The sequence below is a fragment of the Schistocerca nitens genome, chromosome 1 (assembly GCF_023898315.1).
Source record: "Schistocerca nitens isolate TAMUIC-IGC-003100 chromosome 1, iqSchNite1.1, whole genome shotgun sequence".
Lineage (NCBI taxonomy): Eukaryota > Metazoa > Arthropoda > Insecta > Orthoptera > Acrididae > Schistocerca > Schistocerca nitens.
Window position 1 is genome coordinate 380,273,724 of NC_064614.1, and position 26,296 is coordinate 380,300,019.

The 26,296-nt window shown below is 44.4% G+C and overlaps 1 protein-coding gene across 1 annotated transcript in view; it reads right to left on the bottom strand.

Annotated features, from left to right (window-relative positions):
• Nucleotides 1-26,296, bottom strand: part of LOC126248391 (uncharacterized) — an 824,863-nt gene that overhangs the window by 632,471 nt on the left and 166,096 nt on the right. The window lies entirely within an intron of this gene.

Below are 26,296 nucleotides of genomic sequence, written 5' to 3' on the forward strand. Positions count from 1 at the left end.
CTTGCCAGGGCTTCCTTCCTCATCCCTCCCCTTCGCCCACGTTCTAACGCTTGGTTCGAAACTGCATCCCTCTTTACTCTCCCAAATCCACCCACCAAACATCCACTTACAAAAACCCCTTCCTACCATAACAACACACCCTACAAATTTCCTGCGACCCCTGCCCTGGCAGTCTATATAAACTCATCATTTCATTCACCTGTGTGTACACCTTAATCAAGCAGCAAATCAGCTTTAATTATTTAACTTTATGCAATTTACCATCTATATTTTATTATGCGAAAACATTCATTCTTCTAATACTATGTTAGTCTTTTCAGTATGTTTCAAATTTTTAACACCATTTGGCTGAAGAGGGACGAGCTATAACTGCTGACAGCCCATTCTCGCACATTTGTGGGGAGAGGAATGAAACAGCAACGAAGAGAAAAAGTATGTATTGCAACCGGTGTAACGACACCAAAGGTATAAAAAATGCTCACTTATGAACCGATGCAACAAAAGAACCAAAAGCGCAACACAATAAATTGAGACAAAAGTATATGACGAGACACTTTCCACTTTATAGAGGACATGTCTCTTTACTAAATTCTAGTATGTGAAATGTAATATAAATATGCAAAAACGTATGTAAAATAAATCACCCATTTTCATCGTACTTAGAATGTTAGCGAGCGAGGTCTTTTTGAGTTGCACTTATAAAACTCGTTAAACAGTGTTTATGGAGAACTGCTAAAATACATTACATAAGATAAAAGACATTCTTAAAATAAAACAAAGTGGAAAATAAATAAAATGACAGGGTATGCCGTGCTTTTCGTTGTTTTGTCGTGTCGGTTCATGAACGAGTATTTTTGTGTCTTTTCTGTTGTTTCACCTGGTGCAACGTTAACGCATCTAAAATGATGATAAATGAAATTATTACTACCCCGTCTGTAAGAGCAGCCGAGTCACTGTAAGTTCTTCGAAACAGGTAACCCATGTACTTTAACGCCACTACGTTACAACTAAATTCCCTATCCCGTTCCTTTGCGCCATTTAACTGTATCATACAGAGTGCAGTATTATGTCGACAAATATATAATATTATGACACTGTGATGGAGCCTTGACATCACCTGAAGATAACGAATAAAAACTTATCGAAACGTTGCCGCAGATACACGCCTATACTCGGCCGATAACCGGAGAAGATTTCACATGGAAATTCGTCGAGAAAGTCTGCATTCCCATATTATGATACTATATTACAGTTGTTATCGCTGGTATGTACTGTCTCTGACGAGTGCAAAGGCAGTACAACCTATGAAAGTAGCTTCGCACCATCCGTCTCAGTTCTCACGTAAACAGCGCACATGAACAGTCGTCTGTTGGGGTTTGTGTTGAGAATGTTAGTAAGGATAGCATTTTACGTAATTTATATAATTTTTATAATGTACATAGCCTCACGTTCGTTTAATGTTATTGTACTCTTAGCGATAAAAGGCTCAGAACGACGGTGATGTGTTATTGCTTCCAATTTTGTAATACACTACCGCACATATATATACTCTATTCTATATTTTTTAACATTTGCAGTATACCAGCAGATAATGGCCCTAATGTCGAAACTCCATTAGGGAAAATAAACAATTGCTGCAGTCAATGGCTACAATAATTTTAAAAGTTCTACATGACTGTGAACCCCAACCATGAGAAGAGAATCAGCTTATACTCTGTATTACTGTCTTCGTTAAATGGATCCAAGAGACAATCACTAGAAACGTATGTTCCTGGGTTAAATAAACAGAAATTCATAATTACAATTACTACTATTGATGTCCATTGAAACTGCAGACACCGAAAATTGATGTGATTTTTCCCCTTCCGGAGGTTTGTCGCCTGGTTGTTATGCAGACCTGTACTACAACTCTGTAAATAAAGTTGCCTCTACTGAAGGCGAGATAGCTCTCCCTTCGTCTACGTACTGTTTTTCAAAAGTTGTGTTGTTGAAAGTGAAGAAAATGAAGCTGGCCATCAATCATCAGTCTTTACCACCATGCAAAGTCTTTACCACCATGCAACGGTTGTTCATGTACTGATGTGGATTTTCTGATGATCTTATCTTAAGAACTGAAAACTGAGGATTGAAATGTCGCGATACCACTTGATGTAGACATCACTGATAGAAATGAACACACGTGCGTTACTCTGAAGGTTTTGGCTTAATCACGACCAAAATCTTTTTAGGATAAATAATGACAATGTTCTGACAAGACGAACATTTAATTCTCACTTAAACAGCTAAATGCCGTTGAAATTTTGTCGGATTTATCTATAGGCACATCTTCTCCTATTCAGTTTTCTAATGAAATCTTTGCTCTTTAGAATATAATTAGCGATTTACCGAAAAATATTGGGTTCTACTTTCATTTTTGTTGCCGTGTAACTGTGACCATACGCTAAAGTACCCGAATAGTAGTAGTATCGTAATGGAAAGGCGTCAGTCAGAGAATTTTTCTGAGAATTTCAGTCGGTCCTGTGATTTTGAAATTAGAAACTAAAAGTATTATATTCTTTATCCAGTCAGAAAATACCCTATGTTATCTTCTGCGTTGTCTGCTTACCCCTTTCTTTTTCAGGCCTGCCCGCATCTCGTGGTCGTGAGGTAGCGTTCTCGCTTCCCACGCCCGGGTTCCCGGGTTCGATTCCCGGCGGGGTCAGGGATTTTCTCTGCCTCGTGATGGCTGGGTGTTGTGTGATGTCCTTAGGTTAGTTAGGTTTAAGTAGTTCTAAGTTCTAGGGGACTGATGACCATAGCTGTTAAGTCCCATAGTGCTCAGAGCCATTTGAACCATTTTTTCAGGCCTCGTGACACTTTTTCGCGTCAACAGCTGACAGTCAATGACGTTCCCGAAGTATTATAATGAAGGACTGAGATTTTTCAGCGCTGCTAAAAACATGAAACTCTTTTAATTAAGACATGATAATAACACTGCAGTTCAAATAGTAACGTAGTCCTAGTAGATTAGAGCCCACACAGAGGCATACCGACAATCCTTCTTTCCACGAACAATACGAGACTGGAATAGAAGGGAGAGCTGATAGAGGTACTCAAGGTACCCTCCGCCACACACCGTCAGGTGGCTTGCGGAGTATGGATGTAGATGTAGAAAATTCATCGTTGCCTCGTATAACACACACATAAGATCACGCGTAACATACTCAACTTTCAGAGCAACCGTTAATGTATGTTACCATAGACAACATTATTCCACACCTTAAAAGGAAACGTTTCGATATTCTATTTTGAAAATTTCATTCATTATACGGAGTCTTTCTTTCCTCTTGGACGAGTTCTCGGAAAACGATCATTTTTTTCTACATAGAGAATCGAAGTTGCTACCGCCAGGAGAAAAGTCCTACTGCCTCACGATCATTTACGATTTCAGCCTTGGTGATAGACTGCTGGAAATACTAAAAGAAATTGTGTTTCGATAGTGCTGATGTAGCTGCTTATTCGTTTCCTTTTGATTCTAACACAAGAGCAAGACCTTTAAAAAGACGTAGCTCTTTCACCACACTGAGATACCAACGGAGACAATGTTGTGCGAGGAAGTTGCGCGACCTTAAAAATGTGTGTCAAGTCGCTTAGCAGCGAGAGACAACGATCGCTGTTACTGCGCTGTTAGCGTGGCGGCTCCAGCGGTGAACGCCCACTGCCTCATACGTAATCAGGCTGCAAAGTTTACCGCAACAGGTATGCAAACGGTTTCGCGTGCAGTAAGCTCCACCTGAGTTATGAGCTCGCCGAATAAGAAACCTTACTGAGGACATCAGCTGAGACTTGAAAACACCGCTACAACAACACCACTACAGCAAGTCCTCACCGGGATTTTGTTAAGACTACTTTCGATTTCTGAGTCTCTTCATCATTAATAAAATATTTGTTCAGTGGCATTATCACGGATGAAATGTAGGGATATTTATATCTTTTCTTAAACAGGTAAGCCGCTTTGGTAGTCTGCTTGAGTTTGCTGCTGGATCCTAAAATCAGATTGACTCGATATTCACTGCGATCCTCGAACCGCCATCTTCAGGAGAACGCTCCTACTGAGTCCCAATGAAAACTGAAGCCAAAGCTATATGAATGCGTGGTGTCTGTTCTTTCGACATGTCCGAAAGAACAAAATGGCTCTGAGCACTATGCGATTTAACTTCTGAGGTCATCAGTCGCCTAGAACTTAGAACTAATTAAACCTAACTAACCTAAGGACATCACACACATCCATGCCCGAGGCAGGATTCGAACCTGCGACCGTAGCGGTCGCTCAGTTCCAGACTGTAGCGCGTTGAACCGCCCGGCCACTCCGGCCGGCTCCGAAAGAACAGACACAACGCATTCATATAACTGATTCACCTCGATGGGCAATGGGTGCGGATGCACGGTTACGTTCGACCTCCTGCGGAAATCTCTTAAGTAGCGAGCACGGAGGACATGGACAGGGACTTTGGATAGTTTGCGCTAGGTGGGAATGTAAATTGGCAGAGAGGCGAGACGAGATAGTCTGGGCAGTTGCGATGAAGACTGTGTCCAGGTGGAGCAGTGGTTAACGCACCTTGCTAGTAAGCAGGAGATATCGGGTCCGAATCCCGATCTGGCGCACGATTTGACTCGTCGCCGCTGATGCCGCACATAATCCTGATGCAGCTGATATCACTACTTTCATTAGTTTACTTTCTCCCATCTCCTCCTTCAGGTTACATAAATATGTCAAGGCGGAAAATCGCCTTCCTATACGGGCCTCAGTACCCTACACGGCGCATATGCCGCCCACCACGGTTGCTGCCCCAAGACTAGGCTGGTGGCGCCGCCCCTAGTAGAACACCGGCGCCACCGATATAGCGCACGAAGACTATCTACAAACACTCTGGCCGGCGGCACCAAAGAACCGTGTCTTTCGATGCGAAATAATACAGGGTTCCACCTCCTGTTAAGAGGAAAGGGCTTGTCTTCCGTCATATGCACCTACAACAGCCTGCAAAATCTGTAGTAGCAAAACGTTGTTTAAACGAGGGACACGGGGTGAAATTTGACGAGACCTCGATAGCTGCCAATACTTCCGATTTTTGGAACAATATTTACAAAGAGGACATTGAAATTAGATTAGAAGACAATTTATTAATAAAAATAAGGGTTTTCAAATTCGCAGAACGTGGAACCCTGTACTATTTCGTATGAAAACACGACGCTCATTAGTGCGGCCGGCTCGAGTGTTTGAAGACAGTCTTTGAGTCTGATATATCGTTGGATCTGGTGTTCTACTAAGGGCGGTGCCACCAGCTCAGTCTTCGTGGCTAGCAACTATGGTGGGTGGCACATACGCCATGTACGGTACGGAGGTCTTTATAGAACGACGATCTGCAGCCCTGGCATCAATCTTCAGGGGGCTCAACAGCAGCATCGTTCTCCTGAAGATGACAGACTGGTGGATCGTCGAAATATCGAGTCATGTTGATTTTAGGATCCAGCAGCAAACCCGAGGATTGTGCCAAGAAATATTAAGTCGGGAAAGCCTACGTTGTAACGGGCAAGTCCCTATAGAAGCGTATCGTCTAATTTTGGCAGTTATATCAATTACATACAGGAATGAAACAGATATAAGTGCAAATACACTCCTGGAAATTGAAATAAGAACACCGTGAATTCATTGTCCCAGGAAGGGGAAACTTTATTGACACATTCCTGGGGTCAGATACATCACATGATCACACTGACAGAACCACAGGCACATAGACACAGGCAACAGAGCATGCACAATGTCGGCACTAGTACAGTGTATATCCACCTTTCGCAGCAATGCAGGCTGCTATTCTCCCATGGAGACGATCGTAGAGATGCTGGATGTAGTCCTGTGGAACGGCTTGCCATGCCATTTCCACCTGGCGCCTCAGTTGGACCAGCGTTCGTGCTGGACGTGCAGACCGCGTGAGACGACGCTTCATCCAGTCACAAACATGCTCAATGGGGGACAGATCCGGAGATCTTGCTGGCCAGGGTAGTTGACTTACACCTTCTAGAGCACGTTGGGTGGCACGGGATACATGCGGACGTGCATTGTCCTGTTGGAACAGCAAGTTCCCTTGCCGGTCTAGGAATGGTAGAACGATGGGTTCGATGACGGTTTGGATGTACCGTGCACTGTTCAGTGTCCCCTCGACGATCACCAGTGGTGTATGGCCAGTGTAGGAGATCGCTCCCCACACCATGATGCCGGTGTTGGCCCTGTGTGCCTCGGTCGTATGCAGTCCTGATTGTGGCGCTCACCTGCACGGCGCCAAACACGCATACGACCATCATTGGCACCAAGGCAGAAGCGACTCTCATCGCTGAAGACGACACGTCTCCATTCGTCCCTCCATTCACGCCTGTCGCGACACCACTGGAGGCGGGCTGCACGATGTTGGGGCGTGAGCGGAAGACGGCCTAACGGTGTGCGGGACCGTAGCCCAGCTTCATGGAGACGGTTGCGAATGGTCCTCGCCGATACCCCAGGAGCAACAGTGTCCCTAATTTGCTGGGAAGTGGCGGTGCGGTCCCCTACGGCACTGCGTAGGATCCTACGGTCTTGGCGTGCATCCGTGCGTCGCTGCGGTCCGGTCCCAGGTCGACGGGCACGTGCACCCTCCGCCGACCACTGGCGACAACATCGATGTACTGTGGAGACCTCACGCCCCACGTGTTGAGCAATTCGGCGGTACGTCCACCCGGCCTCCCGCATGCCCACTATACGCCCTCGCTCAAAGTCCGTCAACTGCACATACGGTTCACGTCCACGCTGTCGCGGCATGCTACCAGTGTTAAAGACTGCGATGGAGCTCCGTATGCCACGGCAAACTGGCTGACACTGACGGCGGCGGTGCACAAATGCTGCGCAGCTAGCGCCATTCGACGGCCAACACCGCGGTTCCTGGTGTGTCCGCTGTGCCGTGCGTGTGATCATTGCTTGTACAGCCCTATCGCAGTGTCTGGAGCAAGTATGGTGGGTCTGACACACCGGTGTCAATGTGTTCTTTTTTCCATTTCCAGGAGTGTATTTTTGTATGTGGTGTTGTAACACGGATACACATGAATGTGCTATTTGTTTTTTTTTTTTACGACGAACTGTCTTCCCACATACATGTCACATAATTTACTATCTGATGAAAGTTCCTGGCAGATTGAAACCGGTTGCAGGCAGAGACTCGAACTCGGGACCTTTGCCTTTCGCGGGCAAGTGCTCTGCCATCTGAGCTACCCAAGCACGACTCACGCCCCGTCCTCACAGCTTCACTTCCGCCAGTATCTCGTCTCCTACTTTCCAAACTTCACAGAAGCTCTTCTGCGAACCTTGCAGAACTAGCACCCCTGGAAGAAACTTCTGTGAAGTTTAAAAAATAGGAGACGAGGTATTGGCAGAATTGAAGCTGTGATGATTGGTCGTGAGTCGTGCTTGGGTAGCTCAGATGGTAGAGCACTTGCCCGCGAAAGGCAAAGGTGCTGAGTTCGTGTCGGCCCGTATACGGTTTTAATCTACCAGGAAGTTTCACATCAGCGCACACTCCGCTGCAGAGTGAAAATCTCATTCTGGAAACACCCCCCCCCAGGCTGTGGCTAAGCCATGTCTCCGCAATATCCTTTCTTTCAGGAGTGCTATTCCTGCAAGGTTCGCAGGAGAGCTTCTGTAAAGTTTGGATGGTAGGAGACGAGGTACTGGCGGAAGTAAAGCTGTGAGGACGGGGCGTGAGTCGTGCTTGGGTAGCTCAGATGGTAGAGCACTTGCCCGCGAAAGGCAAAGGTCCCGAGTTCGAGTCTCGGCCCGCACACGGTTTTAATCTGCCAGGAAGTTTCATATCAGCGCACACTCTGCTGCGGAGTGAAAATCTCATTCTACTATCTGATATTTCCTGCACAGTCGCAACCTTTCGGTTTCGACTAGCCGTTGTGCGTCCACACGTCGTACTTCAAAACCTGACCTGCTGCCAGGGGCAACTGAACTTTGCCTCATGCACTTGGAGGTACTGACCAACCTAAAAGTATAATTCTCCTAATAGTTATAATTTTAGTCCACAAATGATGTAAACAATATATCTGCAATTATAGCTGTTACACTCTATGCAAGTATATCCCACAAACATTGCCCTATAGATACAATACAATGAAGATAACAAAAAATAGTTATAATAAAATTTGGTACAGAGTTTCTTGGAACTATTCCTTCGAAAAAAAAATAGGGCAGTGTAAGTATATAGTTTTGGGTGTTCGCAGAAGCCACTTGTGGCGAAGGCACTAGGACGCCTGCTGGAGTTCACGGTTGTCATGTACGGCGGCGCGCTGCCTCTGAAAGCGTCCGGCGAGGGTCGAGTGCCGATGGCAGGGTGAGGTCATGGCGCGTGCTCGCCATGTGTGTACGTGTGTGTGTGTGTGTGTGTGTGTGTGTGTGTGTGTGTGTGTGTGTGTGAGCGGGACGCAGGGCAGGGCAGGGCTGGAGGCCGTGAAAGTCCCAGCTGCTCCCCGGAGAAAGCCGCGCGCCGCCGGGCCGCGATTCGCAAAACGCGGCACGCACCGCGACCGTCTCCTGTTTCTCTGCTCCATTTCTTATCTGCCGGCATCTAATCTCTTCACCTTGCTTACGGCAAGGCTACACAAAAATTCTGGCCTAGTCATCCCCTCTTCACGGCTCGTATTACTGACGCTGCCTGTTAATCCACATCTACGTCTACACGTCGGCTCTGCAGTTCTAGTTAAATGTTTAGCAGATGGCTAATAGAACCACTTTCATATTATTTCTCGGCTGTTCCAGTCTCCAGTAGCACGTGGAAAAATGAACACCTAGATCTTCCTGCGCGAGGTCGGATTTCCCCTATTTTATTATGATGGCCGTTTCTCTCCATGTGAGTGAGAGACAACAAAGTATTTTCGCATTCGGAGGAGAAAGTTGGTGATTGATATTTTCTGAAAAAATCTCGCCACAGCGAAAGATTGTCTTTCATTTAATGTTGTCACCCCAATTCGCGTATCATATCTCTGATACTCTCTCCCCTATTTCGCGATAATTCAAAACGAACTGCCCTTCTATGAACTTTTTCGATGTCCTCCGCCAATGCTATCTGGTAAGTGTCCTATACCTCTCAGCGATACTGCACAAGAGCACTGGTAAACTTAGTGTTGACGTGCTCTTTAGTAGATCTGTTGCAGGTTCTAACTGCTTTACCAACAAAAACCAGTCTTTCTGGGCTTGTGACGGTTCGGTCACTGTTGCAAGTGACCTTCTTCAAGGTGTTTCTTGTTTACCGAAACACCCTGAACAAAGTCACTTGCAACAGCGACCGAAACGTCGGTAGTTTTACATATTGACAATGCGGTCAAAAACCCAGAAAAATTCTATTGAAATTGAAAATTGTTCAGACGCTTAAAAGTTATTTATATGTAGCTGTATGTAGTGACACAAGATTCGTTGTAAGTAGTGTCTTTACTTTGGTAGAAAGTTGTTGCCGACGAAGCACTAAGCATTGCAGTAATTTCGTTTACGTCTGGTATCGCAGATGGTAGCCGAAAATGATGTGGTCGATGTGGTTCACGGCGCCGCAATCAAAATAAAGCAGAGACGGGGTGTGGTGACCAGGAACTTCCTATGGTACATACAAAGGGAGTACTACCATCTTGAAGGGCTCATTCCTCTCGCGTTTGGTCCATCAACTGTTTTGACAATAAATGATAATTAATCGAAACCCTCAGCTGTCAATGGGGACGGCTGAAAATGTGTGCCCCGACAGTTGGGAATGTGGGTCTCACGGGAAGCGTGCAAGGGATAAGTCCCTGCAGTCGCGCTCTCCTCTGTGCCCTCTCGCGTTCTCCTCTGTTGGCAGCTGAGGGTTTCCATTAATTATCATTTCTTTCTAGAGAAGCTGAATGGTCATCATTGGTATCTGTTCTTTCGGAACAGTTACTATCTTCATATGTTTTGACAAGAGTGAGTTGGATTCATCGAACATCTGTCTTCTTGGAAGAAATTTCAATCCGTAGCAGGAATTCTTATGAGTATACAATTCAAATAACTAATACAATATAGGCTACTCATGAGGCATGACAAGAAAGTATGGGTAAAGAAGTTAACCACCACTCCATTATTTCAAATTTCTGGAAACAGTCTACTTCTGAGAAAAGTAAAACTTCTAAGTTTTCGCATTAAGTGAAAGATGGTGTCAGGGATAACAATGTAGGCAATCAAAGAATTATCAAGCTGTGGAAGGGAGTTCACGGGAACGAATGTAAACTCCTCCTTCTTCTTCTTCAAGGAATAGGTTTAAAGCCTGTTTTCGTCTCCACGAAAGCCACCTTTTCGGTGGTCCATCTATATCTCTCTTTCCTACTGTCTGTAGTCTATTATGTGACTGTTCTTTCAATGTGCATCTTTCATTTTGTTATCTAGTTTCTATTCTTTCATTCATGTAAAATAAATTCAATTATTTTCTTATTTCAGAATTCTTTATTTGATCTATCAGAGTACATCCTTTTACTTTTCTTAAAAATTTCATTCCAGCTGACTGTATCATTCTTTCGTCTTTCATGGTTATAGTTCAGGGCTCGCTTTCATATAGGTATTGCCATTATTTGTAGAGTTTTGTCTTCGGTCTTTCTTGGTTTTATTGACCAATATTCTATGTATAGTGCAACGAACTCCAACTTTATTTCTAAAAAAATTACCGTTGACTCTATCAACTATGCCGCTAACAAGTAAAGAGTACGTGCCAGTCGAATAAATTTCAGAATGCATTTAAGAGAAATTGGGGGTACTGCAGTTTTTGTTGGTAATATAATAAAGTTAACTTGCAATAATTATAATGGATCTTTCTTCAGGTACATCATTGTTATTTTAATGTTTACATTAGACCAATTGAAATAGAACTTGTGTGTAAACGTAACGCTTTGCTTAAGTTTACTCATCTCAATCTTACGAACAATAACCAACAATGGCAGTGAAAATCGTGATTAAAAATTCAGTGTCTGTTACCACTGCCTAATTATGCTACAGATGCTGTACCTCTGTTATGAGTGGTGGGGAGGGGGGCGCAGGAAGGTAGGGAGAGAACGGTGGGGATGTCATAACAGCGCCTCTCCGTCACGTTAGTGCGGATACATTCTGGTGAGCTCAGACGACGTCGCTAGGTAGTGTGATGTTTTCCATTTGATCACACCAAAATCTGTCCCACTCATGATAAAGGAATCATCCTGGCATTCTTTTGAAAGTAACTTAAGAAAAGACAAAGGTATGTACAGTAATTATGCGGTAGGTTAACCAGACAGATATTTGAACTCAGATGGTGCAGTACAAAAATTCTAAGTCGCCACTGTTGTTGGTGTGTAATTGAATGTGTTACTTTTTAAGTGACGTAGAAATCATCTGAAACGCGAACGAAACAAACGATCGAGGCAGAATTGTATTTGAAGTATTAGTTTTAGCGATAAGTGTACATAAAACATGTTGATCCGATCAAGAAATTTTGTACGTCGTCAACCGATTCTGATGAAACTTGTTGGACATACAGTGACGTGCTTTCTTCCGAGTAAAAAATTAAAAAAAATAAAAGTTCAGGAAAACAGCTTTTTGAGTATCAGGTCCCACCTATATTTCTTGTGTGAAATCAGAACGTGTCAAGAAGTGTTCCAAGTGTACAGGAGCTCTGACGTGACAGTCAAGTGTATGTGCACACTCTTACTGCATGACGTACTACTGCTGTCGATTACAGCTGTCTCGTCACGTGAGATACTGATCTGTTATCATTCCACCTGTCATGCGGTAGTAGACTGCTTATCTCCGGTCTCTGGCATATGTTATCGAATCGATATCGGCTCCCGTTTCCTTTCTATTACACGGAGGTAACTCTCCGACCTCTAAAATATCGGATACTCTCACGCGCTGCAACACAGCACGTGTAGACTTTAGACTTAACAACGGCCCTACTTCGGACCCCTCCTCTCTCCCCCACAAAAAAGTGAAGCTAGAGACAAATACTGGTATATATATATATATATATATATATATATATATATATATATATATATATATATATATATGTGTGTGTGTGTGTGTGTGTGTGAGAGAGAGAGAGAGAGAGAGAGAGAGACAGAGAGAGAGAGAAATTGGAGGGGGGGAGGGGAGGGAGGGAGGGCGGGAGGGGGGGGGAGAGGTTTATGGCTCAAATGGCTCTGAGCACTATGGGACTTAACAACTGAGGTCATCAGTCCCCTAGACTTAGAATTACTTGCACCTTACTAACCTAAGGACATCACACATCCATGCCCGAGGTAGGATTCCAACCTGCGACCGTAGCAGTAGCGCGGTTCCGGACTGAAGCGCCTAGAACCGCACGGCCACAACGCCCGGCATAGAGCGTTAATTTTGTAAAGTAGTGACTTCAATATATACCATGTGCATATCAACTAATGAGTCGCCATTTGTGACTATATAATTTGTTTACTTCACTTTAGTGGCTTCAGACACTGCTTCTGACGTGCGTTATATGCTGTTTCATTGAAGTGATCTCAGATTGTTAGTGAGATGGATAAGAGCCAAGTGGGCGTTACATATGAACAATCATTCAATTCTGTCTATTCCATTATTCCATTCCACCTTCCCTTTTCTCTTCTTTCTTGTACACATTACTGAACATTCATACCCCTTTATTACTCGAATGGGCCCAACTTCGTACTGCATATTTGGTGTGAGCAGATATAGCGGAAATAAGATCATCTACGTATTCTGAAGATCGTACTCTTGCATATGTTTTCACCAATAACTGATCGCAATGTTATTTAGCGAAAATTGGTCACTGTGTGAACCTTCAGAATAGTGCATGTAGCTCCTACACATTATCTTCCTTTTCACTTAAAAATGCTTGGTGTGACGCTTTATAGTACGTAGATTCAAAATATCTGAGCGCCAAGTTTCTATCAGTGACCATGATTTACTAAAAATTCGGTTTCCCTTAGAATGGCCGCTGTCGCCAATTTCGCCTACCCACATCGGGCAAGCCCATTTCGTTTCAATGCGTAGCCAGGTTAGAGCCTTTGGATCTATCAGAAATGGTGCTTTTGCCTTGTAAATTTCGCATTTATCATGCCTTCAGACAACCTACAAATATAATGATTTAGTACAGTACTGTAAAATACGGTAATGAGAAGACTGCTATTTGCTATCCTTCCTGTTTCCAGAGTCTCATTATGGAAACATCCCCAAGGCTGTGGCTAAGCCATGTCTCCGCAATATCCTTTCTTTCAGGAGTGCTAGATGTGCAAGGTTCTCAGGAGAGCTTCTGTAAAGTTTGGAAGGTAGGAGGCGAGGTATTGTCAGAAGTAAAGCTGTTAGGACGGGGCGTGAGTCGTGCTTGGGTAGCTCAGATGGTAGAGCACTTGCCCGCGAAAGTCAAAGGTCCCGAGTTCGGGTCTCGGTCTGGCACACAGTTTTAATCTGTCAGGAAGTTTCAAGTTTCATTCTTCCTATAGTTGTAATGTTTATAGCCAGCAGCTCGGGTTACATGCAGTGTACCGTGAGGTGACGCTGGAGGCAACACGAGCAATACGACGGTTCAGTGCAAGGTCGCTGGGTGCGTGCGCACCTACTCGGCTACTCGGGATGGGTTCGGCGAAATGAGTGCGGACGGGGCGTCCCCTGGCGCTGCCCACGTGCTGCTGCCTCGCGCCGGAATTGCAGGACAGGTTCTGCGTACACCAAGTGCAGCAGAAGGCGGGCTAACCGCTGCCGCGGACTCTCATTACGGCCTGCTTAATGAGCTCCGGCTCCTGTGAGCCGGAGGCACAGCACGAGAAACCGAGAAGTAACCGTCCGTCTTGTAAGGGTTACGCTTCTCAAGCTCGTTCGAATATCGGTACTTGCAAACGAGTTTAGCGAGCAACAGCATCAGCGAGTTGTGAGGATAAGTAAAAGTGCTTATCTGGCCACAACACTGGTGATATTTTGACCTGTGTTTAGATTTGGGGAAGGAGGAGTTGGTCTGGGTGTAGTACATCTAATATTTTAAAATCTTTTCCTGCCCTTCCAAAACACTGGATTGCTGTAACTCTTCCAAACAAAACCTTTTATTAGCATGGTATCATTCAAAGTGAATTTTCTTCCAAAAGCTGTTCTTATTATGTAGTAGCGTAGAGAAATTCGCTGCAGAAAGCTGGAGAGCTGAATATGGAAGGCCTGGTGTTTGGTTAGCAATACTTAGATCAGTGCAAGGAATTTGGTCGTATTTCCAGATGCACGAATGAGGAATCCTATCTTCCAATGTGAGAAGCTGTTTCTTCGCCAAATACTGTCGATGTATCAGCAGTTAAACTACCTCCATAACAGCTTCTATATACTTGTGAATGCCACTTATTTGATTGTTTCTGTCCCTGAAGCTGAAAGTGATGTAGAAACGTTCCACTGACCATACTCTAGCCTTTATTGCTGCTTAACATGTCTAGACATGCCCGTAAAGTAGTACCATCACTCCACCCTTACTCATCTCTCAAACTTAGTAGGTCATTTGATGATTTTATAATTTACCTGTTGAGTGCTGTCGTACTGATTCGACACCGCACTGTTTCTAGACAGCATTTCGGACCAACTTACTCCCGATGTGAAAGTATTACTGCAGTAGCTTACGTAACAGAGTGCTTATGTCACCTCCATCCTCTCAATGTGCTACTACCACTATTTAATCGAAATGACTCCATGAACATATTATGATGAAAAAGGATCTTGAAATTAAACAGTTTATGATTATCACTGGTTTTATCATGTCTTAAGTTCATAGAAAAGTTCCTAGGTCGATATAAAATCCACTCAGAATACACGAACACACACACTATTCTACTTTTCAGTCCAGTTAGCCATTAGTCTTTGTAGACTTATATTCAGCCACCGCAAGAGAAAATCTGATGCTGCATCTTGCACAATAATAATCAATGAATAAATACTTCGCTCTCCTATCTGCGACAACGAGGCCGCCTCACAGTTCGTACTTGTTCACTCCATGAGCTGATCTCGCAGAACAACTACCTACTCACCTTTTCTGCAGGAGACAAAAGCTCACCCAACTCCCTAGCTGATAGACCATTACCGCTTCACTTGCGGGTCTAGGGAGATGGGCAGGGGAAGATTCGACACACCGTAGTAGTATCGGTATCTGTAAGGTTACTACTTTTGCTAAAAATTTTGTTCACAGTGCGAAATACACGTTAGTTGAAGATCTTTGCAGCCCTCGCAGCCTTACGGATCTTCCGGCGGTCGTCCAAGATATGGTATTTCGTTGTCATGGTCTGTAGTTCTGAACTGCTGTGGACGTCAGCGCGCGAAGTGAGGAGTAGTGGTCAAATCCCGGTTCAGGTATCCAGATTTAGGCTTTCGGTGATGTTTCGAAACCTGTTGTAACAAATGCCGGGATGATTTCTTGGAATGGTTACGGCTGATATCCTTCTTCATTCCTATCTAGTGCGAAACTCTCTGATGATCTTGTCTTTGTTGGGGCGTTAAATTCCAGTATTGCTTTCCTCTTCAAGTTGAACCTCAGCGGCACTCGTCTTCACTCGTGACCCCACTACCATAGCTCTGTTTTAAAGAGACACACACCAATTACAGAAATACAAGTGCGGAAACGGAGGATACTTTTCACTGTGCATCTACGTGTGCACGTGCATTAAGATCCCAATCAGGTGTCGTAAATATTCACTTATGGGAGGTGTTTCGGGTGTCTTTTGTGCTGTCCTTTTCGGAGCTTACCGACGCGCATTCCACTACCGTTCGTGCACTTGTTGAAAACACAGACTGCAACAATCTGTCGAGCTTAATTTTGAATATGGTTGATTACATGCTTGTCGTTTCTTCTCCCACCAGGCATACGCAGTTCCCGGAATGAAACTTCGGCTCCCTTGTGCAGTGTTCACAAATGGTGACGTACGTGCTCCCGCCTTCGTTGCAGAAACTAACAGTCGGCATGTTACAAGCCATTCACCACCACATCCTTTCTCCCGGATGCGCAAGCATCGTAGCAGGGCCCGTGTGGAGGCGGGTGCTGTAGAGTGAGAGTCCTGATACATTGAAACTGAGACTAGGGCTGTCAGGCGTACTCGGATGGCTCAACTGGTGAAAAGTTAACCGAGAAAAACGTGCTAATCGTTCAGTGGCCTACTCTATCCCACAGTTTTCATCTCATAAGTACACATGACATTCGTTGAAGCAAAGGTAAAGAGCAAGAAGCTAAAATCGAATGACGATGGAAACCACCGAGTTCAAAGTCTATCCTTTCTCTTACAAAGTATTCATCTCATCAAATGATATGATGCACGTTTTTGTAGTGTAGAGATGGAGACGAACATGTCTCAGGACACATATCAGAAAATTAGGTAATAAGTCTTCTGAAAATGTCAGTTGAATAAACTTGGAGTTGGGTTGCTTGCTCAAATATGTCAGAAATATACAGGGTTCTTCCTCGATGACAATACAAACTTTGAAGATGATAGTGAGAGGCAAATTAATTAATTTGAGATAAGAAGTCATGTTCGGGAAAAGACTTTGTAAGTCGAAAGCAACGAAGTGGAAATCTTTAGGTGATAAATCTGCGAGTGGAATAGGGGAAACTATGAATCATTGTCCGTACGATGAAATAAATGTCTTATGTACGTAGTTGCGAATGTAGTAGGTTGGGTGAACTAGAGCAACATGTAGTCGTACATAGTAAGGGGTCCACTTTCTTGACCATTTCGTCAACCTATACTCCCCCACTTGAATTTGTAGGGTCGTGTGAAAAACTGTGCACAAGACAACCGCTGACAAGAATTTAACAACAACAACAATGACGACGAAGACGCCGCCGCCGCCTCCGACAGCAACAACAACAACATCGAATTTGGTTGAATGGATGCAATAAATGTCTTACCTACCCCGTCAGTCCAAGTGTTTCGAGTCTGGATTAACAAAAAGTAGCGAAACGTTAATATGATGGTTTTAATGTTTCAGGTGTTCCATATAGTGTCCTCCCATATGCGCACAACGCACAGAACGTACATAAAACCTTGCGATAGTGTCAGAAAGTCCTTCTTTGGGATATTGTTTAACTCGTGCCTTAAATTGGCTTTTCTGTCGGCTATGTCGTCAAAGCGTTGACCCCTCATGTGAATTTCTTCTGCACTGTGTCGTCAGTACTGATAAAATCGAGTCTCGTCACCGACGCTGATTTTTCCCAGAAAGGAATAGTCAGCCTTTTGGATTTCAATCAGGCGTTGGCTGGGTTCCACGAGTCGCTGTTTTTTTCGGGAGTAAAGACGTGCGGGACAAACTTTGCTCACACTTCTCTCTTCGAAACACTCAAGAAAACGTCTTGAACTCTTGGTTTAGAGATGTTACACCGTTGCGATTTGTGACACAACAGCGTTGATGCATTACGATCGCCCGCCCTCTGCCTAACACTGACGGCTCACAACTGGCTGGTCGAATGAACGTCTGTTGTTTGCAGTTGTTAATTCACGTTGCCACCATAGCTACTGCGCTGACATCGGTTATGCGCCAGGAATAAAATCAGTGTGGGAACTTCTAGGACGTATAATGTACACGGTGGCTGGGAGAAGCCACTGAAAAACTTAAGATGTCGTTCCTTGAATAAGTTGTGAAATAACTCAAATTATTACATAAATGTCTGCTTGGAATTTTATCGTCGTCACTAGAACCGCGATGAGTTTAGAAATGTTCTCGTTGCTTTCGATTCCGGATGAGGTTCCCTAGCCTGAAAGTGATACATTTGTCTTCCTTCACCATAGCTGAACGTTTATAGTCACAGAAACAATCTCGTCTATTCAGAATGAATGTTTGTTAGTTTAAATGCGTTAATGCTATATAAGGATCTGTGATATTTGCAGAAATATGGTCATGAAATAGGAGGCAGTTATTTGTTGTTACTAATAATATCCAACAATCCTGCCCGCTCTATCCTGCAATTTGTAACAAAATGGAACGTAGGGAACGGGCAGGCGATTCTACATCTACATAAACACTCCGCATCTTCGTTGTGTGGCGGCAGGTACCCTGTGCCATTACTAGTCATTTCCTTTCCTGTTCCACTCGCAAACAGAGCGAGGGAAAAAAAAACTGTCTATATGCCTCCGTATCAGTCGTAATTTCTCGTTTCTTATCTCCGTGGTCATTATGCGAAATGTATGTTGGTGGCAGAAGAATCGTTCTGCAGTCAGCTGCAAATGCTGGTTCTCTAAATTTTCTTAATAGCGTTCCTCGAAGAGAACATCGCCTTCCCTCCAGGCATCCCCATTTGAGTTCCCGAAGCATCGTAATACTTGCGTGTTGTTCGAAACTGAAGGTAACATATCTAGCTGCCCGCTCCTGAATTACTGCGATGTCTTCCTTTAATCTGACCTGGTGCGAATAGCAAACACTCGAGCAGTACTCACGAACAGATCGCACTAGCGTCCTATATGCGGTCTCCTTACAGGTGAATCACACTTGCCTAAAATTCTCCCAACAAACCGAAGTCGACCATTCGCCTTCCCTATCTCAATCCTCACTTACTCGTTCCATTTCATATCGCTTTGCAGCCCAGATATTTAAACGGCATGACTGTACCAAACAGAAGACTACTAACACAGTATCCGAGTATTAAGGGTTTCTTTTTAATACTCATCCGCATTAACGTACATTTTTCTATATTTAGAGTTAGATGCCATTCAGTAACCAATTAGAATTTCTGTCAAGTCACCTTGTATCCTACAAAGGAAAATCCAGGATGGAATGTAACAATACGAGAGAAGGAAAGTTGCCACTCACCATATAGCGGAGATACTGAGCCGCGATAGGCACAATAAAAAGATTCACACAAACATAGCTTTCGGCCATAAAGGCCTTTGTCAGTAGTAGACACACATACACACACACGCACACACACACACACACACACACACACACACACACACACACACACACACACTCACGCAAGTGCAACTAGCACACACATCTGCAGTCTCAGAGAGCTGAAACTACACTGCTTGCGCTTGCGTGAGTGTGTGTGTGTGTGTTTGTGTGTGTGTGTGTGTGTGTGTGTGTGTGTGTGTGTGTGTGTGTGTGTGCGGGTGTATGTGTTAAAAATAGTTCAAATGGCTCTGAGCACTACGGGACTTAACATCTGAGGTCATCAGTCCCCTAGAACTTAGAACTACTTAAACCTAACTAACCTAAGGACATCACACACATCCATGCCCGAGGCAGGATTCGAACCTGCGACAGTAGCGGTCGCGCGATTCCAGACTGAGGCGCCTAGAACCGCTCGGCCACTGTGACCGGCTGTGTATGTGTGTCTACTGCTGACAAAGGCCTTAATGGCCGAAAGCTATGTTTGTGTGAATCTTTTTATTGTGCCTATCGCGGCTCAGCATCTCCGCTATATGGTGAGTAGCAACTTTCCTTCTCTCGTATTGGCTCAAATGGCTCTGAGCACTATGTGACTTAACAGCTGAGGTCGTCAGTCCCCTAGAACTTAGAACTACTTAAACCTAACTAACCTAAGGACATCACACACATCCATGCCCGAGGCAGGATTCGAACCTGCGACCGTAGCTGTCGTGCGGTTCCAGACTAAAGCGCCTCGACTTCTCTCGTATTGTCACCTTGTATCCTCATTCAGTCACTCAACTTCTACACCCTCCCGGCCTACTGCCTTTTTTTTTTTAGAAATAGACTTTTAATCGATTTACTACATCTGATCAGCTGACTGGATGAGTCTCTATCCTGAGATGTTATGCTGTAGTGGGCACAGTGTGTGATGGCCTAAAGTCAGAATCCGAATGAAGCGGAGAACAACAGATATCGGGTGTATAATAGTAAAAGAAAACGCAGAATATAAAACCAACCTTATTCTCGAAATTTTGGCAGTTATCTCTATGGTTAGAATCATCTTCAATGAAATTATCAGAACGCAATAAAAATTGCGAGGAATATTATCAAATAGAGATGCCAGGTGCCACTGGTCGATGGCATCGTCTGAGAAGTCAAGAGGCTTGTGTTAGTTTTGTGCTGTTGCACTGTAAGAGAAGTCGTTAATCGCGCATCTTCGTGTTTTTGCGGCGCATTGACTGAACTACCAGGTTTCGTGTGTGCAGCTGGAAAAACATCATTTCTTCCACTCTGATATTTCGAGTATAAAGGACAGCAGTCAGTTCAAGAATCAGTCATGTAGACGACAACAAATACGTATAAACTTATCAGAGCATAAACATGTGACATTTACATTTACATTTTGTTTCTGCCATGTAAATGCTAGAGCCAACTGTTACATGCTCGTGCTATGACTCTTTTGGTAATACATCGATGATGATTACTTTATAGTCGAAATCTAGATCTGCAATAAATTGCGGATTCTGCTGACTGTTCTCCTTTATATTTGAGCATTCAACGGTCGCTGTGCATCGCCAGTGTCCAATCTGGTCTTTCGGCTGCGTACTTGTCGGCACAGCAAGATGGGTGAAAGTTACACGGCCGAAATATTATAGCTGAAGAAATGACGCTTCTGCGGCTGCAAGGATCAAGTAATGTATCATCACTATGTAGGTTATCAATCTTTCGGCGGTAGCCAGCATTTTAAAAAAAATGCCGAAAAGTGAAAATTAAGTAAGCTGTAGAGTTGTATTAGTTGTGTTATCGCCTTATTCGAAAAGACATTCTGATGTCACGCTAATGCTGGCAGTATCTGATATTAGAACTGTGTAGCACATGCGAACACGAGGAAAGAAGAAAACGGACGAAAGATAAATCTTCCTGTGTACCTAAATGCGTGAAGACAGAGAGGAAACGCAATCACCAATTCTGCATAAAGTGTCGGAACACGACGTTTATTCTTACTCGGGTATTCCGCAGGTGTAGTAATGTTTGTTTTGATATCACGGTGTTTGTTTAACAGGGGGTCTGCAGGCAAGCGTTCATCCAGTAAAGGTTACGTCGACCGTGAACTGTGCTCGTCTCGGGCTACAAAAGGCTCACGAGCACAGACAATGGCTTGCGATTTGAGAATGGGACGTAAGTTGCGAGAGCCATTGGCTAATGCTTGCGACGATGATCACAACCTGTCACTGAACAAAGGTTTGGTGGACATTTGTTCTGTTACGTGTTTTGGTCGTTATGCTGGACGAAAGAAGAACAATTCAGCGCTCTATGTTATTGACTATCGTTGTCGAACTATCTGGAGATTTTTATTTGGAAATGCTTCACAGACAACAATAACTTTACTGATATACTACGGGTGTTAAATCGTTTCTCCCGTGGCCTTGTTTATATCACATGGTGCATTCGATACGGTCTGTATGATTAGAACGTGGCGTATAATGCGCAACATTATGACTAACGTGCTATTATAGACTGCCGTTGGCAATGCTTCTCGACCAGGAATAGTTTTTGAGGTTACGTGACAATAATTATAGGTAGCGGTGTTAGTAGTTTTACGTACAACGTAAATTGTGCTGTAGCGTTCCACTATTTACTAGGAAATGACAACCGAAGTTACTTATTTTAATATTTAATACTAAATTTTCTCTTGAATTTCAGCATTTGCTTTGTGTTTCCAGCTCACTGAATTGTACTGAGTGTTTCCAATTTAACTTATGCATGTAGCTAAATAGAATAAATAACAGAGTATCTCTTACACGCATGCACATAGAATCTTGGGAAACTTTTTACAATTACCTCTAGGATCAAAATCTTTCACGGATGTTCAGTGTGCCCTCCACAGACTGCATGAAAAACACGCAGACGGTAATCAATCTCTTTCCTACTTCTCCGGACATGTCTCGCGTTGATCTACATTCACTACTCACGCTGTGAAGCATCGCGATCGGCCTAGAAGCGACCCTGGAGACCAATGGTGCAATGCTATATCTGTACACCTAGTGCGGCAATCCATCATTGAGGCAGCTCATTATTAAGTAATGCTCATACACGCTTACGTACGTGTCACCTGTCATAGTCGTATCTCGACGTATCATTGGTCCCATGTCACTCCAACTGCACGCGCCCCACACCATTACAGAGCCTCCACCAGTTTGAACAATCAACTGCTGGCATGCAGAGTCCATGGATTCATGAGGTTGTCTCCATACCCGTATACGTCCACCCGTTCAATACAATTTGAAACGACATTCGTCCGAGCAGACAACATGTTTCGAATCATCAACAGTCCAATGACGGTGTTGATGAGCCCAGGCGAGGCGTAAAGCTTTGTGTCATGAAGTCATGAAGGGTACACGAGTGCGCCTTCGTCTCCGAAAGCCCATATCGATAATGCTACGTTTAATGGTTCGCACGCTAACACTTGTTGATGGCCCAGCACTGAAATCTGCAGCAGTTTGCGGAAGGGCTGGACTTCAGTCGTCAATGGTCCCGTTCTTGCAGGACCTTTTCCCGGTCGCAGCGATGTGGGAGATTTGATGTTTTACCGGATTCCTGATATTCACGGTACACTCGTGAAATGGTCGTATGGGAAAGTCCCCACTTCATCACTACCTCGGGGATGCTGTGTCCCATTGCTCGTGCGTCGATTATAACACCACGTTAAAACTCGGTTAAATTTTGAGAAGCTGCCTTTTTAGTAGCAGTAACCTATCTAACAACTGCGCCAGATACTTGTCTTATATAGGCGCTGCCGACCACAGCATCGTATTCTGCCTTTTTACATACCTCTGTGTTTTAATGCGCATTCCTACACCAGTTCCTTCGGCGCTTCATTGTAAAAAAGCTTGCGTTAGTCTGTATTGACGCAATCTGCAATGCGGAAGATGTACAGCGTGTTGCGAAACTATTCATTCAAATTAGTATAGGAAGTAGAGAACATCAAAACAAATATATTTCGATAAGAAACATAATATGGTCTCTGAAGTCAGCCTATTACGTCGGGAAACATTTTATGAGAGGTGTTGACGTAATGTGTTTTGTCGGTGTCGCTGACTAGGAAAGTGTAGCGACATTCAGAACTGCTCTGTGTACAGAACAGGTGTTGACAGAACTGCTGGACTACGTACCTCTGCCTCTAAGATAAAGGATGTAGTCCCAGCACGATGGTGTGCCAGCCCTTTTCAGCATTGCTGCGAGGAATCGTTTGAGAGACACCTTAGAGAGTCGATGGATCGACCGAGGTGGTCCTGTGGTCTGGCCGCCCTGGTCACCTGACTACACTAGTCTGGATTTCTGGCCGGCCGAAGTGGCCGAGCGGTTAAAGGCGCTGCAGTCTGGAACCGCAAGACCGCTACGGTCGCAGGTTCGAATCCTGCCTCGGGCATGGATGTTTGTGATGTCCTTAGGTTAGTTAGGTTTAACTAGTTCTAAGTTCTAGGGGACTAATGACCTCAGCAGTTGAGTCCCATAGTGCTCAGAGCCATTTGAACCATTTTTGAATCTGGATTTCTGCCTCTGGGGGCTTATGAAGCAGCTGATGTATGAAGCCGTTGTGGAAACAGAAAAAGACGTCGCTAGATTTGCCGTTGCTGCTAGTACCATTGCAGACTTGCCAGGAATCTGCACAGTGGTCGTGCATTCGAACAGTTCCTGTAAATGCCACTGCTGTAAATAGCATGCTAAACTACCTTCTGCTTAAATCGTCCCTAGCATCAGAAATTGCCTTCGATGACCATATTTACCATAACAAAACATATTTGTTTCGATGTTATCTGCCTCTTGTATTAATTTGAACGAATAGTTTCGGAACACCATATATGCTGTAGACGGAATGGTGGCGACGGAAGTTGGAAACGACACAACGCATTGTTAATTTACTTGCAGAAACATCGCGGCAAAACTGGGTAGCAAAGCCAATTTGTCTTTTAAACTGGATGTAGTGGGTTCGTATCCGCCACTTTAGCGAAGTGAAGCAAAATGTATAAGCTTTACTGTCACTAACATTGGAGCTTCTGTGTCATTACAAAACATGGCCTTGTTCGAGGCGTCACATTCCTCCCCGTTACAGACAAGACTGGAGACACCGGAAAGGCAATTTCTATTACAAGATTGCTGAAATAAAACGTAACATAATGAAAACACTGCGTGGCGAGCCATTATGGACTGACCAACTGCACTAGACAAAGAAAGCAGAATATATCGTCTGCTAGAAGCCAGCTTCGAGCTTTATCTTCGAAGTGGAAGACGCTGCTACATCTAAAAACAGGTTTGGCGACCCTGGAATCATCTGCCACCTGTTTGCTTGAAAGCGATTCCTCCGAGACGAGCGAGGAGGGCACACGTTTGCCTTCAGCGGCACTTTGTTTTCACGGCGAGGTGAGGCGGAACTGAGGCGCGCGTCCACGGCCGCTGGCGTCCGCCTCTGGATCCGGAGCCGCAGGCTGTCTTTCACAAAAAGACGGGCGGAGTTGCTGCTAGGGGAGCTTCACATCCCACAAAACGCTCCCACTCTCTCGCTTTCTCCTTTTCTCACTCCCCTTGTCTGTCTGTTCTGCCTATATGATTGTCGATAAGACATCAAGGAGAGGATTGTAACTTAGCTTGTGGAATTAGTTTATGAACTGAACTCCGTTCCCGCTTATCGTGCTCCCCATTGGCTACTTTCTGGCTGTGACTCAAACCGATTACTTTAAACTTGAGTAAGCTCTGCAATTCAGAGATTTCTCGGTTTGTGTCCTCCTATGACTACAACAACTGCATTAAAACCTAGAAACAGCATTTTTAAAAAAGGAATTGAGAGATAATGATGGGACGCAAGGAATCAGTCAGGTAGGACAACAACTACATGTGGAAAGCAGCATCACATTTTTCATAATTTATCACATTTAAAAATCGTAATTTTAACTCAAGTAGACTGCTCGATGTGTTGTTTCTGTGGAAGCACTGTAGGTTCCTTGAATATGTTGAACGAGTAAGTTGCTAGACGTGTTTCTAAATCTGAAAGATGATGTCTATATAAATTTCACGCCAGTTACATAAGAGTGGCGCTAGTAACGCCCTTATGAGGATGCAAATCAGGTGTGCTTTTAAAAAATCGTGAGCGGTAGTTACCTTTGAGATTGGACGTGGTGAGTTGTTGTTAGTCTAGGCTGTCTTTCAGGCGATAAAGACGCCATTATCAACATCTCACTGAGTTTGAAGAAGGTCGTGTAATAGGGCTACGAATAGCTGGATGTTCCTTCTGCGGTACTGCAAAAAGGCTTGGCGGGAATGTAGCCACTGTATATGATTACTGGCAGCGATGGTTACGGGAATGTATCGGCTACTTCAAAGTTAACTCCGAGCCAGACGCCTTGCAGCGTGCATTCCACTACCCCCACACCACTGTTGTTTGTGACTTCAGTGGTGTCAACAAGCGAGAGATTAATGGAGGACAGAGTGGAGGTCTGTTGTGTCTCCTGATGAAAGCTGGTTCTGCGTCGGTGTCAGTGATGGGCATGTGTTGGTTAGACGGAGGACAGTTGAGAGCTTGCAACCAACCTGTTCATGTGCTAGACACTCTGGATCTATACTTGCAGTTACGGTCCGAGGTGCAATTCCGTATAGCAGCAGGAGCATTCTAGTGGTTACCCCTCGCTCCCTGACTGCAAATTTATACATCAGGATGATGATTCGACTTGTTCTACTGTCAATAACGAACAGCATTCCAGCCGGCCGAAGTGGCCGTGCGGTTAAAGGCGCTGCAGTCTGGAACCGCAAGTCCGCTACGGTCGCAGGTTCGAATCCTGCCTCGGGCATGGATGTTTGTGATGTCCTTAGGTTAGTTAGGTTTAACTAGTTCTAAGTTCTAGGGGACTAATGACCTCAGCAGTTGAGTCCCATAGTGCTCAGAACCATTTGAACCATTTTTTTTTGAACAGCATTCCAGGGGGAGTTTTCCAACAGGATAACGCTTGTCCATACACCACTGTTGTAACCAATATGCTCTACAGAGCGTCGAGACGTTGCCTTGACCTGCTCGATCGTCTCCATTCGAGCACATATAGGACATCATCGGACAACAACTGCAGCGTCATTCACAAACAGCCTTAACCGTCCCTGTATTGACTGATCTACAGGCATAGAACTCCATCCCACAAGCTGACATATGGCACCTGTAAAACACAATGCATGCACGTTTGCATGCTTGCATTCACCATCCTGACGGTTACACGGGTTACTGATGTACCAGCATTTCACATTTTCGATTTCGTGTTTACAGTAACCTGTCCCAGAGAAATGTATTCCCGAAATTTCATTACTCTACGTTATTTTTTGGTGTTTTAAATTTTTCTCGCCAGTGTAATA